We start from the raw sequence: 13,563 nt of genomic DNA, 5'->3' as shown, positions 1-13,563 counted from the left end.
TTGACCAACAACAATAAAATGAATTTGTCTCCTTACCTCATAGCATTGCAAAATTATCAATATGGTACTACTATTGTACAAAGAAATGAAGTTAATGAATGATTATCCTTAATAATAAAATAAATAGGATGATGAGACATTCATATTAATAAGTATTTACTAAATACATATAATGTGCAATACACTTTACTGGGCACTAGTATAAAGATAAAAAAAGACAAAATAGAATGGTACCTATCCTCAGGAAGCTTACTTTCTACTAAGGGAGAAATATATATACAAAGGCAATGTGAAGTCATTTGAGAGATCAGAGAGTAGAAAACTAAGGAAAATAAAGAAAAACCTCAAGTAGGAGTCTATTTTTTACACACTTCAGTCATCCTTTGTTGGGAGCTAGAGATTCTAAGATATGGAGTTAGCCAAGAGGCACTGTACTAGCTTTGGAGGCAGAAAAACCTAAATTCCAATCTGTATTAATATACTTACAAGTTGTATGACCCTAGAAAACTTCAGTTTTCTCATCTATAAAATAGGGATAATAATAACATCTACTTTACCCAATTGTGTGGAAAGAAACCAAAATAATATTTTTAAAGCTAGCTATTATTGGAGGTAAAGAGGAAGCATATTTCTAGCATTAGCAATAGCCTTTATGAAGGCATAAAGGGGAAAAAATTAATGCTAATGTATGGTGGAAAAGTGGGGCAGTTCGACTAAAATATAGAATGAGGGAAAGAAGAGGAGATGGGTAAAACTGAGTTGAGGAAGAAATATTATAGTCAGATTTTGAAGGGCTTTAAATATCAAACAGAGAAGTTTACCTTTTACCCTGAAATAATAGGGAGACACTTGGGCTTCTGAGCAGGAGAGAGAGGTAGACAGAGGAAATCTGTCAAGAAGTATTGAACTCAAGTCCCTCCTATTAGTCCAGAGGCAAGTCATTTAATTTCTATGTGCCTTAGACAACTCTATTTTATCTCTTAATTTCTACTGGGTTTTGATTTACACTGGGAGAGGAAAGTCAGCTTCTCAGTGTCCATCCTGTTGCCCAGATCACAGATCCTTTATTTTTTCCAGGGAGGGTTTTGTTAATTAGTCATTTCAGTCATGTGACTCTTTGTGACCCAATTTGGAGTACTGTTGGCAAAAATAATGGAGTCTTTGCCATTTCCTTCCTGAGCTCATTTTATAGATGAGGAAACTGAGGCAGAGTTAAGTGACTCCAGGGTCACCCAGATAGTAAGTGTCTAAGGATAGATTTGAACTCATGAAGTTGAATCTTCCCGATTCCAAACCCAATGCTCTAACCATTGTACAATCTAGCTGTCTCTGTGCTGCCTTGCTTGTCCTGGAAAGTAAACATATAGATTAATAGTGACAGAGAAATTTATAGTCTTGACAAAATTGACTTAGAATGAAAGAATAACAAAAGGAACCATTAGCTAATCTTTCTAAAACTTGGTATGGATAAGGATACTATCTATAAAGGTACTTTTTTTTAGAATGGAAACATTGACAAATGCTTATTTTACTATGGAAAGTAAATTTCTCAGTGAATCTGGTTGTGATGGTTATAACTGAAATATTGAGAAACATCATTACATGAAGATCACTAAGATATTAATAGCTGAAGTTTAAATGAAAATGAATCTTTTTGCATACCGCTTTCTAATAGCAATGATACATTCATTAACCTAAAAGATTGGGCGTGTTAATTTATGTAAGTTCTGAGTTCCTTTCCAGCTCATGATCTATAATTGTATAGTCCTATGAAATTTTGGAGTTGGGGGGGGAAAGTTTATAAATTTTCTACTTCAACCTCCTATTCACTGATGGGGAAACTGATCCCCACAGAATTAGTGTTTTGCCCAAGGGCATATATATTTCATCACAACTTTCTTAAGAGCTTTAAAAATTTGAATATTCTTTAATTGGAGGTAAGTAGATAACATAGTAGATAGAGCATGTTGGACCTGGAGTAAAGAAGATTCATCTTCCTGAGTTCAAATCTGGCCTCATACATTTACCAGCTAAATTACCATGGAGAAGTCACCTAGCTCTGTGTGCCTTAGTTTCCTCATCTGTAAAATGAGCTGGAGAAAGAAATGACAAAACCACTCCAGTATCTCTGGGATCATGAAGAATCAGCATGATTAAAAAAAAAATTATACTAGGTTGCAAAAACCAAAATAAATTACTGATTGCTCTGGGCTATGTTTGTATGTGTATATGTGTTTGTGTATATGTGTGGTGGTGGTGGTCTTTCCCAACCAGAATTAAGGAAATTGTTGTACTTACTTGCATAATTTCCCTCCTTTGTTTCCTGATGATACATGTGACATCCTTCATTAATCATTGGGCTCCTAAAGATGAACACACAGGATTATACAGTAATTAGTAAAAACTAAAAAAGTAAATGAAAAATAAAGTTAATTAAAATCTAAAATTACCAATATTTCTCTTTTGAGCCATAGAAACACTTAATTTTAGAAGCAGAAGGACCTTAGAGACTATGGAACCCAACCATCCATTTTGTAAATAAGAACATTAAGTCCCAGAGAGATCAAGTGATTTGTCCTAAGTCACACAGCTAGGTAATGGCAGAGCAGTATCTTGTTGCTCCCAAGCCAGTGTTCTTTTTTCTACTGTAAACAGCATGTCCATGAAAAGATAGCTTAAAGAAGGGATGTTTACACACTTATCTTATTTCTTCTGATTTCTTCTTTTATAGCTCTTAGCATATACACATACAAATAGAGTACTGAGCATTTATAATGTATTAAAATGTGACATTTGAATTCAAGTTCCCTTTTCCTTTCAAGTTTTAGATTTAATGATGAAATGGCATCAAGCACTAAATCTTAGGATAATAAGACCTTTGACTAAGAGAGAAGGATTAGCAATTACTGAAGTCCCTGTTCAATGCTTCCACCTTCCCACAAGGCCCAGAGTATCTAAGGGAGCAAATAATGTTGTGTCCCCAAACCAGGAAAGTAGGAGAGTGATAAGGAATAAAAGGGGTGAGTGGTAGTGGCGGCCAGGTAGGAATACAGAAATAAATATCACCTAACTCAACTCATTTCCATTCAGTGGTAAACAACTAATAGCCCATTTAACATGATTCCTTTTGCCCTAAGAACTAAAAGAATCTCCTTTTGGGAGCAGCAATTGCTATTTCAAAGCAAAAACAAAATAGTAAAAGCAAGTTATACTCATAGAAAAAAGATGCTCTCTTGATTTCCTCTCAAAAATATGCTAGGATAGGAAATAAGCAGAGGAAAAGTGGGGATAAAAATCTGTATGTACAGAATATTTATTTTTGGCTTATTTTCTTAAAAAGATGTGTGGTCATCAGTTTTATCCTTCCATTCTAGAATGAAAGGTGCTTTAGTTAAGCAATCAGGCTGGCTTCCTATATGCAAATCTCTTAGATTGCTATTCATCTCTGAAGAAGTAGGAATGAAAGAAGGAAAACGCGTATTGTCTCCTCACATGACTGACAGTCAATGCCTGACTGTGCTTCTTTGTTCTATTCAGTGTCTTTATAAAACCCACTTTCTCTCACATTATTTAGAAGATCTATTGTACAGCAAAGTTCTAAGGAAATTATATCTCAAGGCCACCAAAAGTCTAGAGATGGCTTACTGAAGGATGGCAGGTCTTATTTCTAACTGCTCATCTTTTCATATGTAAACTGGGGGCCATCTCCCTAAAAGTAAGAAAAAAAATTTTAGGGGGCGGTTAGGAATGGGGCAAGTGAACAGACCACTTTTCAAAATGCTAGTACCATCCCCCTCCCTCCCAGATTGTCATACCAAAGGAGAAACAAGAACAACTATTGCCATCAAACTTGAACCAAATCCAGCCCAAGGCTTGGCTCATCTACTTCTATAACACCACTTACAGACTATGGGCTTCACTATTTATCCTCTACCCAGTATACTCCCTATGGTTCTCCTGTTTCTCTCCCTATCCCATTGCTAATCAATCTCATTTAGGAAAATCTGTCTCTTGACCCCTGTCTTCCCATTCTCTTCAACCTTAGCCTACTCATGTCCCACTACAATCCTGATCATGGTCTCCAGCATGCCCTTTGGAATTCTTGTTCCATAGTGAATAAACTCTTTCAGCCTGGACCTCTATCTCTCAAGATTCTTTCCTCTTTGAGACACAATTCTCCTCTGATGACAATGTATCTCCAACTATCCTCTCTAATACTGGCTAAACCTTCTCTCACACCCCTGACCCAATGATTCTGGAGGAATAATAGAACATCCCTTACTCTCCACTGTTACTTTCATATTCTCCCTTTTCCTTTTCTCAATAACCCTTCTTTCTTTGAAATTCACATAATCAAAACATTATACCCATTCTGAATCATCACAATATCTATGTAAAACAACCATGAGGTCATTCTCTCTAATTTTTCAAGGAGTTCACCACTTTATTTATGATCTTCCGTCCCTCCCATCTTCTGTCTTTATGCTAGTTGACTTTAATATCTGTATATACTCTCTTAAATTTCCTAGTCTTCCAGTTCCTCACCTTTCCTAAATCCTGTGATCTATTTTTTCACTCCACATGGACAGGCACACATCACATCTCACTATTGCCCACAAGTGTTCTACTTCCCTAATTAGTAACCTTGATATTTGCATATATAACTATAACCTTCTCTCATCTGATCTCTTCCTGTATCAACCCATGCTAAACTTATTTTTCTCTCTTGTCAAGATCTCTAAACCCTCCACCCCTCAATACTCCAAACACCTGCTCTGATTTTACTTTACTCCTTCATCAGCCTTAAGCAATTAGCTCAGTATCAATAAATTTCATCTTTCTGCTGTCCTCTACCCTCAATTCCCTTAGCTGGTTATTGGTTGTTGTTGTTGTTGTTGTTGTTGTTGTTGTTGTTGTTGTTGTTGTTGTTGTTGTTGTTGTTGTTGTTGTTGATCTCTTGCAAAACTTCAACCTAGTTAACTCCCACAATCTTTCTTCTCTATTCTTACTTCTACAACTATAGAATTCAGTTGGAAAAGTCACATAATCATGTTGACAAGGTAAACTACAAATTCAGCTTCAAAGGAGCCCTCACTATAGCAAGTCCCTTTATTCTTCCATAATTGATTCCCTGTCTCACTCCTTACAACAATAATTATAAGCCATTTCTTCACCCATTGAACCTCCTACATGGCTCCCTATTCCTAATCTCTTAACTGAATACCTTGTCCCTTACTTTTCTAAAAAACAAACAAACAAACAAACAAAAAAACACAGAAACTTTTTAACATAAGTATCCTCTTCTCACATTGTCTTCATCTTAAACTCCTCTAATGTTATCTCCCAGTCTCTTCCTTTGTCTGACAGAGTCAGTCCTTCTCATTTTCAAAGTCAATCTCTCTACTATGCAAATACCCATTCCCTCTTGTCTTTTCCATCAGATTGGATTCAATAATCCCATGTCTCACTCAAATCATTAAACTCCCCTTACTTACTGGTTTTTCTACCTTCAAATATGCTAAATTTCCAAGTATCCTTTAAAAACTTTCATTAACCCTAAACTCTCTCTTACATTTATTGGCTAATAACCTTGAAAAGGGGATTTTGGAAGCACCATAAATTTGCAGAATCCCAGAACTAGTTCTGAGAACAGCATCTTGAAGTTTGGCAGTGCTATTCCATGCTCAAATGTATAGTCCTACCTTAATATAAAGTTCAAAAAAAGAAATAATCTGGGAAAAAGAACAAACAACAAGAAAAGAACTTGACCTTAATAACCTTCTCTGGTGACAGAAAAAACTAAGACATAAATATAAAAAACAACAATGTGAAAACTGCTACAACCAAAGCATCAAATAAAAATGCTAATGTGAGACAAACCACTGATAATTCCTAAGAGTTAAGGAAAGAGATAAGAATGATAGGAGAAAAAAATGGGAAAAGAAAAGGGTGATACAAGAAAATTATGAAAAAAAAAACAAAAGCTTGGCAAAAGGCACAATATTCACTGAAGGAAAAAAACTCCTTAAAAATTATAATCAACCAAATGGAAAAAAGAAGAACAATCGTTCACTATTAAGACTTCTTAAAACTTGGAATTTTGTAAGTGAAAGATAATGACTCCATAAGACTTTAAGAAACAATAAAACAAACTCAAAAGAATGAAAAAAATGGAAGAAAATATGAAAATTAAGATCAAGAAGAGGGACAGAGTCAAGATGGCATAGAAGGTACAAGGGACCTATCCGATTTCTACCAAATTGCCCTCCAAAAAGCAATGATATAATACCTCAAAATGAATTCTGGAGCAGCATAATTCACAAAGAGACAAGGTGAAGTGATTTTTTTTCAGCCCCAAACAACTTAGAAGGCCAACATAAGGGATCTAGTACAACAGAGTGGAGTCTAAACACAGCATGCCAGAGCAGGCCCAACAGAGGTAAGAGGCCTAGTGTATAATTGAAGAAGCACTCAGAGTTTTCAGAAGTCTCACCCACAGATGGTAAGGGGATTTAAACAACCACTCAGAAGGAGATTATAGGGGTTCTTTTACTGATTCTGGGTACAAGACTCTTGTTGCATAGCCATATGCAGAACCAGGTTACAATCCTGGGGTGGGCTCACAGGGTGTGAGAGAGCACCAGCATACACCTGCACTAAAAGACACAAGAGAGCAAGAGGCTCTGGTCACAGTTCTAAGGAGTTACTCGCAGACCAAAGCACAGACAGAGAGAGTATTAAACATCCTTCTCCTTACATTATATACCTTGGAAGAACTGAAAAAGGTAGAGTATCACCTCTAAAGAACCTGAAGTTTGGAGCACTACTCCTTTCATGACAGTTATAGAGTCCAACTTTAACAGTTTTTCGTTTTAAACTAGGAGAAGAAAAAGTCAGGAAAATGAGGAAAAAAAACAAAGAAAAGAAATTCAACATAGAAAATTATTTTGGTGAGAGGATAGACTCAAACTCATGATAACAAAGTCAATATTATTGCATCCATTGTCTCTAAGAAAAATATTAGTTGCTTTTAAGCCCCAAAATATTTAATGGAGGGGCTCAAAAAGATTTTTAAAAAACAAGTAAGAGATGTAGAAGAAAAATTGTGAAAAGAAATGAGAGTGATTCAGGAAAATCATGAGAAAAGAGTCAACAACTTGGTAAAGGAGGCATGAAAAATTTTAAAGATATTAATACCTTAAAAAACAGAATAGGCTGATTAATAAGAGGCACAAAAATCCAAAGAAAGAAAGAACTTTTAAAAAAGTGGATTTGGTCAAAAGGAAATATGAGTATATGTGTATATATGAAAATTCATTGAAGAGAAAAATTTCCTGAAAGTTTCCCTTTGGGAGAAATGATACAAGACTTCACTGGGGAAAAGAACTCATTAAAAAGTAGAATTGGCCAAAAGCTCACTAAAGAAAATCATACTTAGAATTGGACAATTCTGTGAGACAGCAAGAAAGAATCAAAGAAAGTAAAAAGAATTTTTAAAATAGAAGAAAATGTGAAATATCTCATGAGAACAATAATTGACCTGGAAAATAAATCCAGGAGAGATAATTTAAGAATTATTGGACTAGATAAATGCCATGGGAAAAAATATTTTAGACAACATCTTTCAAGAAATCATCAAGAAAACTGCCCTGATATTCTAGAACCAGAAGACAAAACAGAAATAGAAAGAATTCACCAATTTCCTCCCGAAAGAGATTCCAAAAGCATAACTCCCAGGAATATTATAGCCAAATTCCTAAACTCCGAGTCCAAGGAGAAAATATGTAATAGACAAAAAGAAATAATTCAAATATCATGGAGTTAAAATCAGGATAGATTTAGCAGCTTCTGTATTAAAGGATCAGCGAGCCTAGAATATGATATCCCAGAGATCAAAAGAGCTAGTACTTTAACCTCTAATGATTTACAGAACAAAATGGGTATACAATGAGTAGCAGACTTTCAAACATTCAAGTTGAAAAGACCAGAGTAGAATGGAAAATTTGACTCTCAAATGCATAACTCACAAGTATCGCAAAAATGTAAGCAGAAAGAGAATTCAAAAGAATGCATTACTGGGGAAGGTGTGAACCAATTTAATCATTTTGGAGAGCAATTTGGACCTATGCCCAAAATGCTATAAAATAATACATACCCTTTAACAAAGTTGTATCATTACTAGTTTAGTATCCCAAAGAGATAATTTTTTTTTTGAAGAAGGAATGACTTGTGTGTACAAAAATATTTAAAGCATCAATCAGCATGTTTGAGTTAGTAATAGTAACTGATTGCAAAGGAATGCTATTGTGCTATAAGAAATGACAAGCAGAAATAACTCCAAAAAACCCTGGAAAGTCTTATATGAACTAAAACAGAGTGAAATATGCAAAATCAGGAGAAAGTCATATTGCATCAAGAATACTTTACAATGAATAACTACAATGATCCAAAACTGTCCCAAAGGATTCATGATAAAAAATACCATCTACGTCCAAAAAAATAATTGAGTCTGAATCCAGACCAAAACAAACCTTTTTCTCTTTCTTAATTTTTTCTGAGTTTCCTTCCACAAAAGGATTAATATGGGGAAATGTTTTACATCATTGAATATGTACAATCTATATTATTTACCATCTCAAGGGGAGGAATTTGGGGGGAGGGAAGGAGGTAGAGAATTTGAGCCTCAATATTTTTTTTTAAAAAGCATTGTAAGCTCTTTTTACATGTAATGGGAGGGGGAATAAAATTAAGCAAAAAGAAAAAAGATCAAGGAGACAAAACATAAGAATTATTGGAAAATTTGAGAACCATAATAAAAAAGGGCTGATATATTTCAAGAAATAATTAAAGAAAACTGCCCCGATATCTTAAAACCAGAGGGTAATATAGAAATTGAAAGAATAAACCAATCAGTTCCTGAAAGAGATCCCAATTTGAAAACTCCCAGAATATAGTGAAATTCCAGAGCTACTATATTAAAATATTGAAAGGAAATAGAAAGAAATAATTGAAATATTATGGAATCTGTAAGGGGGAAAATAGGGGTTAATTGTAAAAAGGTTGGACTGGATTATTTAAGAATAGGATCACCAGGAATTTATATTAATTCCAAAGAGATTTATTTACAATTTATTCACAAAATATAGAGAGTAAAGTAAGAAAATCAGAGAGAGGATAGGGTAAGATATCTAGCCTCAGCACTAAGCAATTTACTCCCAGCCCCTGGCTCAATGCAGGCAGGGAGAGTTAGTCCTTAGGTCTGAGCAAAGCCAAGGACCTGGGGAAGTCTCTCCTGAGGCTAGTCTTTTCAGAAAATCCAATATAAAAGGAGTCAGCCTTTCACTCACAATGTCTCAGGTCCAGTCAGCAGATTCTCCACCAGCCTCCTCTCTACTCTTCCCCACAAAACAGTATAATCCTTCAGTGGGGGGGGGGGGAATATTTAATTAAATAGAGGACTTTAAAGCACTCCGGATTTAAAAAAAAACAAGAGTTTAATAAAAAATTTGACAATTCAAACATAAGACTCAAGAGAAGAAAAAAAAAGGAGACATAAAAGAGTAATCATAAAGGACTCAATAAAGTTAAATTGTTTACAGCCCTATATGGGAAGATAAAACATGTCACTCCTAAGAATTTTTTCATTATTAGGGCAATTAAGCGGAGCCTACAAAGACAGAGAGCATGGGTATCAATTGATCATGTTGAAATAATCTCCAAAGGAAAAATGGAGTGAGAAAAAGGGATGCACTTGGAGAAGGGAAAATGGAGAGGTTAAATGGGGAAATATTTTTCACATTTCAGGGGCACTCATGGAGAAGCTTTTATAGTGGAGAGGAAAATGGCAGTAGTGGGGTGATAGGCAAGGCTTGAAAGGCATTCCAATCAGAATTGATTCAAAGAGGAAAGAAGAAAGAGAGAGAGAATAGAGATAGACAGAGAGATAGAGATATACTCACACATTTAGTTGGGTATAGAAATCTGTCTTACATATAAACAAGCATAGAAAGGAAACAACAAACTAGAAAAAATTTATAACAATTTTTTCTGATGAAGGTTCCATTTCTCAAATATATAATGAACTAAATTAGATTAATAAGAATACAAGTTATTCCCTAATTGACAAATGGTCAAAGGATATGAAATAAGTACTTTTCTTGAAGAAATCAAAGCTATCAATAATCATACAAAAATGCTCTAATTCTCTCTTGATTAGAGAAATTTAAAAAAAAAGCCAACTCTGAAGTACCACCTATATCTAGCAGATAGGCCAATATGACAGTAAAGGAAAATGATAAATATTGGAGGGTAGGTGGCAAAAAGTAAGATACTAATGCATTGCTGGTGGAGTTGTGAACTGATCCAAGCACTCAAGAGGGTAATTTGGAATTATGGCACAGGGTTATAAAATAATATATACCCTTTGATTCAGTAATACCACTACTAGATCTGTATCCAAGAGAAAATTTTTTAAAAGTGTGGGGGAAAGGACCTACTTGTACAAAAATATTTATAGTTGCTCCTTTTATGATGACAAAGAATTGGAAATTAAAGGGATGTCCATCAATTGGGAAGTGGCTGAAAAAATTGTGGTGTATGATATCAATGGAATACTATCATGCTATGAAGAATGATGAACAGGATTAATTATTTCAGAAAACAGAAAAGACCTTCATACTAATACAGAGTGAAATAAGCAGAACCATGAAAACACTGAACACAGTAACAGCAATGTTGTAGAATGATCAACTGTGACAAACAGCTATTGTTGGCAATAAAATAATCCAGGACAATTCTAAGGGGCTTATGACAAAGAGCACTATCCGTTGCCAGAGAAGAATTGGAATCAGAATGCAATTGAAAGCATACAATTTTTCAATTGTTTATTTGGGTTTATGTTTGGGAGTTTGGGTTTTATAAGAGTACTTATTTACAAAAATGAACAATATGGAACTAAGTTTTGCACGATAACACATGTATAACCCAGAAAAAATTTCCTGCCAGCACCCAGAGGGGCAAGGGAAGGGAGGGAAAGAAATAAGTTCTATCATAATACTTAGGAAAACTTGCATGGAAATTTACATAAAATTGGTTAAAAATAATTAAAATTAAAATACAAAAAATTTTTAAATTAAAATAAATTTTATATTGCAAAATATAAAATGAATGAGTTTGATTATATCAAATTAAAAAGGCTTTATACAAACAAAACCAATGTAACCAAAATTAGAAGGAAAGCAACACACTGGGAGAACATTTTGTAAAGGTTAAAATTATGGTTGAGACGGAATGTAATAATTATATTTAGTCGCCTAGGTTTTTATTTATAAAAATCTTTAATGAAATACCCAAGTCATCTGGAAATTTTATAGTGATTTAATTGATAGTGGAGGAGATTAAGAAGGAAGGAAAGGAGTAGGTTTTCTTCTCCCCCACCCCTCCTGCTAATACAGAGCAGGGACTTTAGGAGATAAGGTTTTGGAGTATGAAGGAGGAAGGTGTCAGCTTGAACACCAAAAGGAAAGGGCTAATCCAAGATGCCCGAACCTGAAATCAGCTCCAGGGCAAAACTCACCGCTAAACCCAGACAAAATAACTGCCACCACTCCAAGACTGTCAGACTGCCTAGCATGCTGCCAGCCAGAGTCCCCTCTCCAGGGAAAGAGAAGGAGAGAGGAAGTGATGTGCTTTATATGGATGGTTTTACATCACTTTCCTGTGTCTCATCTGTACCAATGATCGCTTAGCTTGACTTAGGACAGCCCAGGGGTCTGTCTGTTTTTATGCACATGTCTGTTGAAGGCCATTTCCTCAGATAATTAAATCTTGAGTTTGATGCAGACCTTCCTAATCTTGTTAAACTAAGAAGGGTGGAGAAATGTAGAGTTTCCAAGACCTGATTCTGTTATTCCAAGTATCTCCATTGTTACTGATCAGGAAATAGCTAAATCAGATCTTCTAAAGTATAGTCTGATTAGGGTGGAATAGTTTTAAAAATCACAATTTTTATAACAAAACTCTCTGACAAAGGTTTAATATCCCAAATATATAAGGAACTAAGTCAAATTTAACAAAAAAAAAAAAACAGGCCATTTCTCAATCAAAAAATAGTCAAGGGACATGAATAGGCAGTTTTCTCAGATGAAATCAAAACTATCAATAAGCACATGAAAGTGTTCTAAATCCCTCCTGATTAGAGAAATGCAAATTAAAACATCTCTGAAGTACCAACTTATACCTAGCAGACTAGCCAATATGGCAGCAAAGGAAAGTGATAAATGTTGGAGGTGTTGTGGAAAAAAATGGGACACTAATGCATTGCTGGTGGAGTTGTGAATTGGTCCCACCATTCTGTAGGGCAATTTGGAACTATGTGCAAAGGGCTTTAAAAGAATGCCTACCCTTTGACTCAGCCATATCACTGCTAGTTTTGTACCCCAAAGAGATAATAAGGAAAAAATGTGTAAAAAATATTTATGGCTGCACTCTTTGTGGTAGCAAAAAATTGGAAAATGAAAGGGTACCCATCGATTGAGGAATGACTGAACAAATTGAGGTATCTAATAGTGATAGAATACTATTGTGCTAAAAGGAATAATGAACTGGAGGAATTCCATATGAAATGGAACAACCTCCAGGAATTGATGCAGAGCAAAAGGAGCAGAGCAAGGAGAACATTGTACGCAGAGACTGATACATTATGGCACAATCGAATGTAAGAGACTTTTCTACTAGCCGCAATGCAATCATCCAGGACAACTCAGAGATACTTGGGAGAAACAATGCTATCCACATCCAGAGAAAGAACTGTGGAAATGGAAATGTATTAGAAAAATATGTGATCAATCACGTAATGTGATAGGGATATAATTGGGGTTTTGATGTTAAAGGATTGTTCTACTGCATATATGAATAACATAGAAATAAGTTTTGAACAATGATACATGTATAACCCAGTGCAACTGATTGTCAGATTTGGGCAGAGGGGAAGAAAGAACAGGGGATAGGGAGGGGAGGGTGGGATCATGAATCATGTAACCATGAAAAATAATCTAAATTTTACAAAGGGAAATAATTAAAATAAAATTTAAAAATTCTTAAGAAATCTATCTTAGTGGGGAGATAGGAGAGGAAGAAGATAAGAGATATGGTGAGAAAAATGATAAAAGGGAAGATTGATTACAGGGTCAGTGATCAGAAGCAAAACAGACTTTAGCGAAGGGGTGGGAGAAAGAAAGACACATATACAGAGACACAGAGAGACATAGAGAAAGATAAACAGAAGAAAATAATGGAGAAAAATACATAGTAATAACTGTGAATGTGAACAGGATGAGCTCACCCATAAAACAGAAAAAGAAGAATGGATTAGTAACTAGAATCCCATAACTGTTCTGTACAAAATATATACTTGGAACAGAAAGACAAATACTATATTAAAATAAAGGGTTATAGAAGATATATTATGCTTTAGCCTAAGTGAAAAAGAAAAAGGCAGGAGAAGCAATTATGGTCTCAGGCAAAACAAAAACAAAACTACATCTAATTAAAAGAGATGGTGGA

This window comes from Monodelphis domestica, chromosome 1 (genome assembly GCF_027887165.1).
Source record: "Monodelphis domestica isolate mMonDom1 chromosome 1, mMonDom1.pri, whole genome shotgun sequence".
Lineage (NCBI taxonomy): Eukaryota > Metazoa > Chordata > Mammalia > Didelphimorphia > Didelphidae > Monodelphis > Monodelphis domestica.
The sequence above is the reverse complement of the archived record's forward strand: the minus strand, read 5'-3'. Positions refer to the sequence as shown.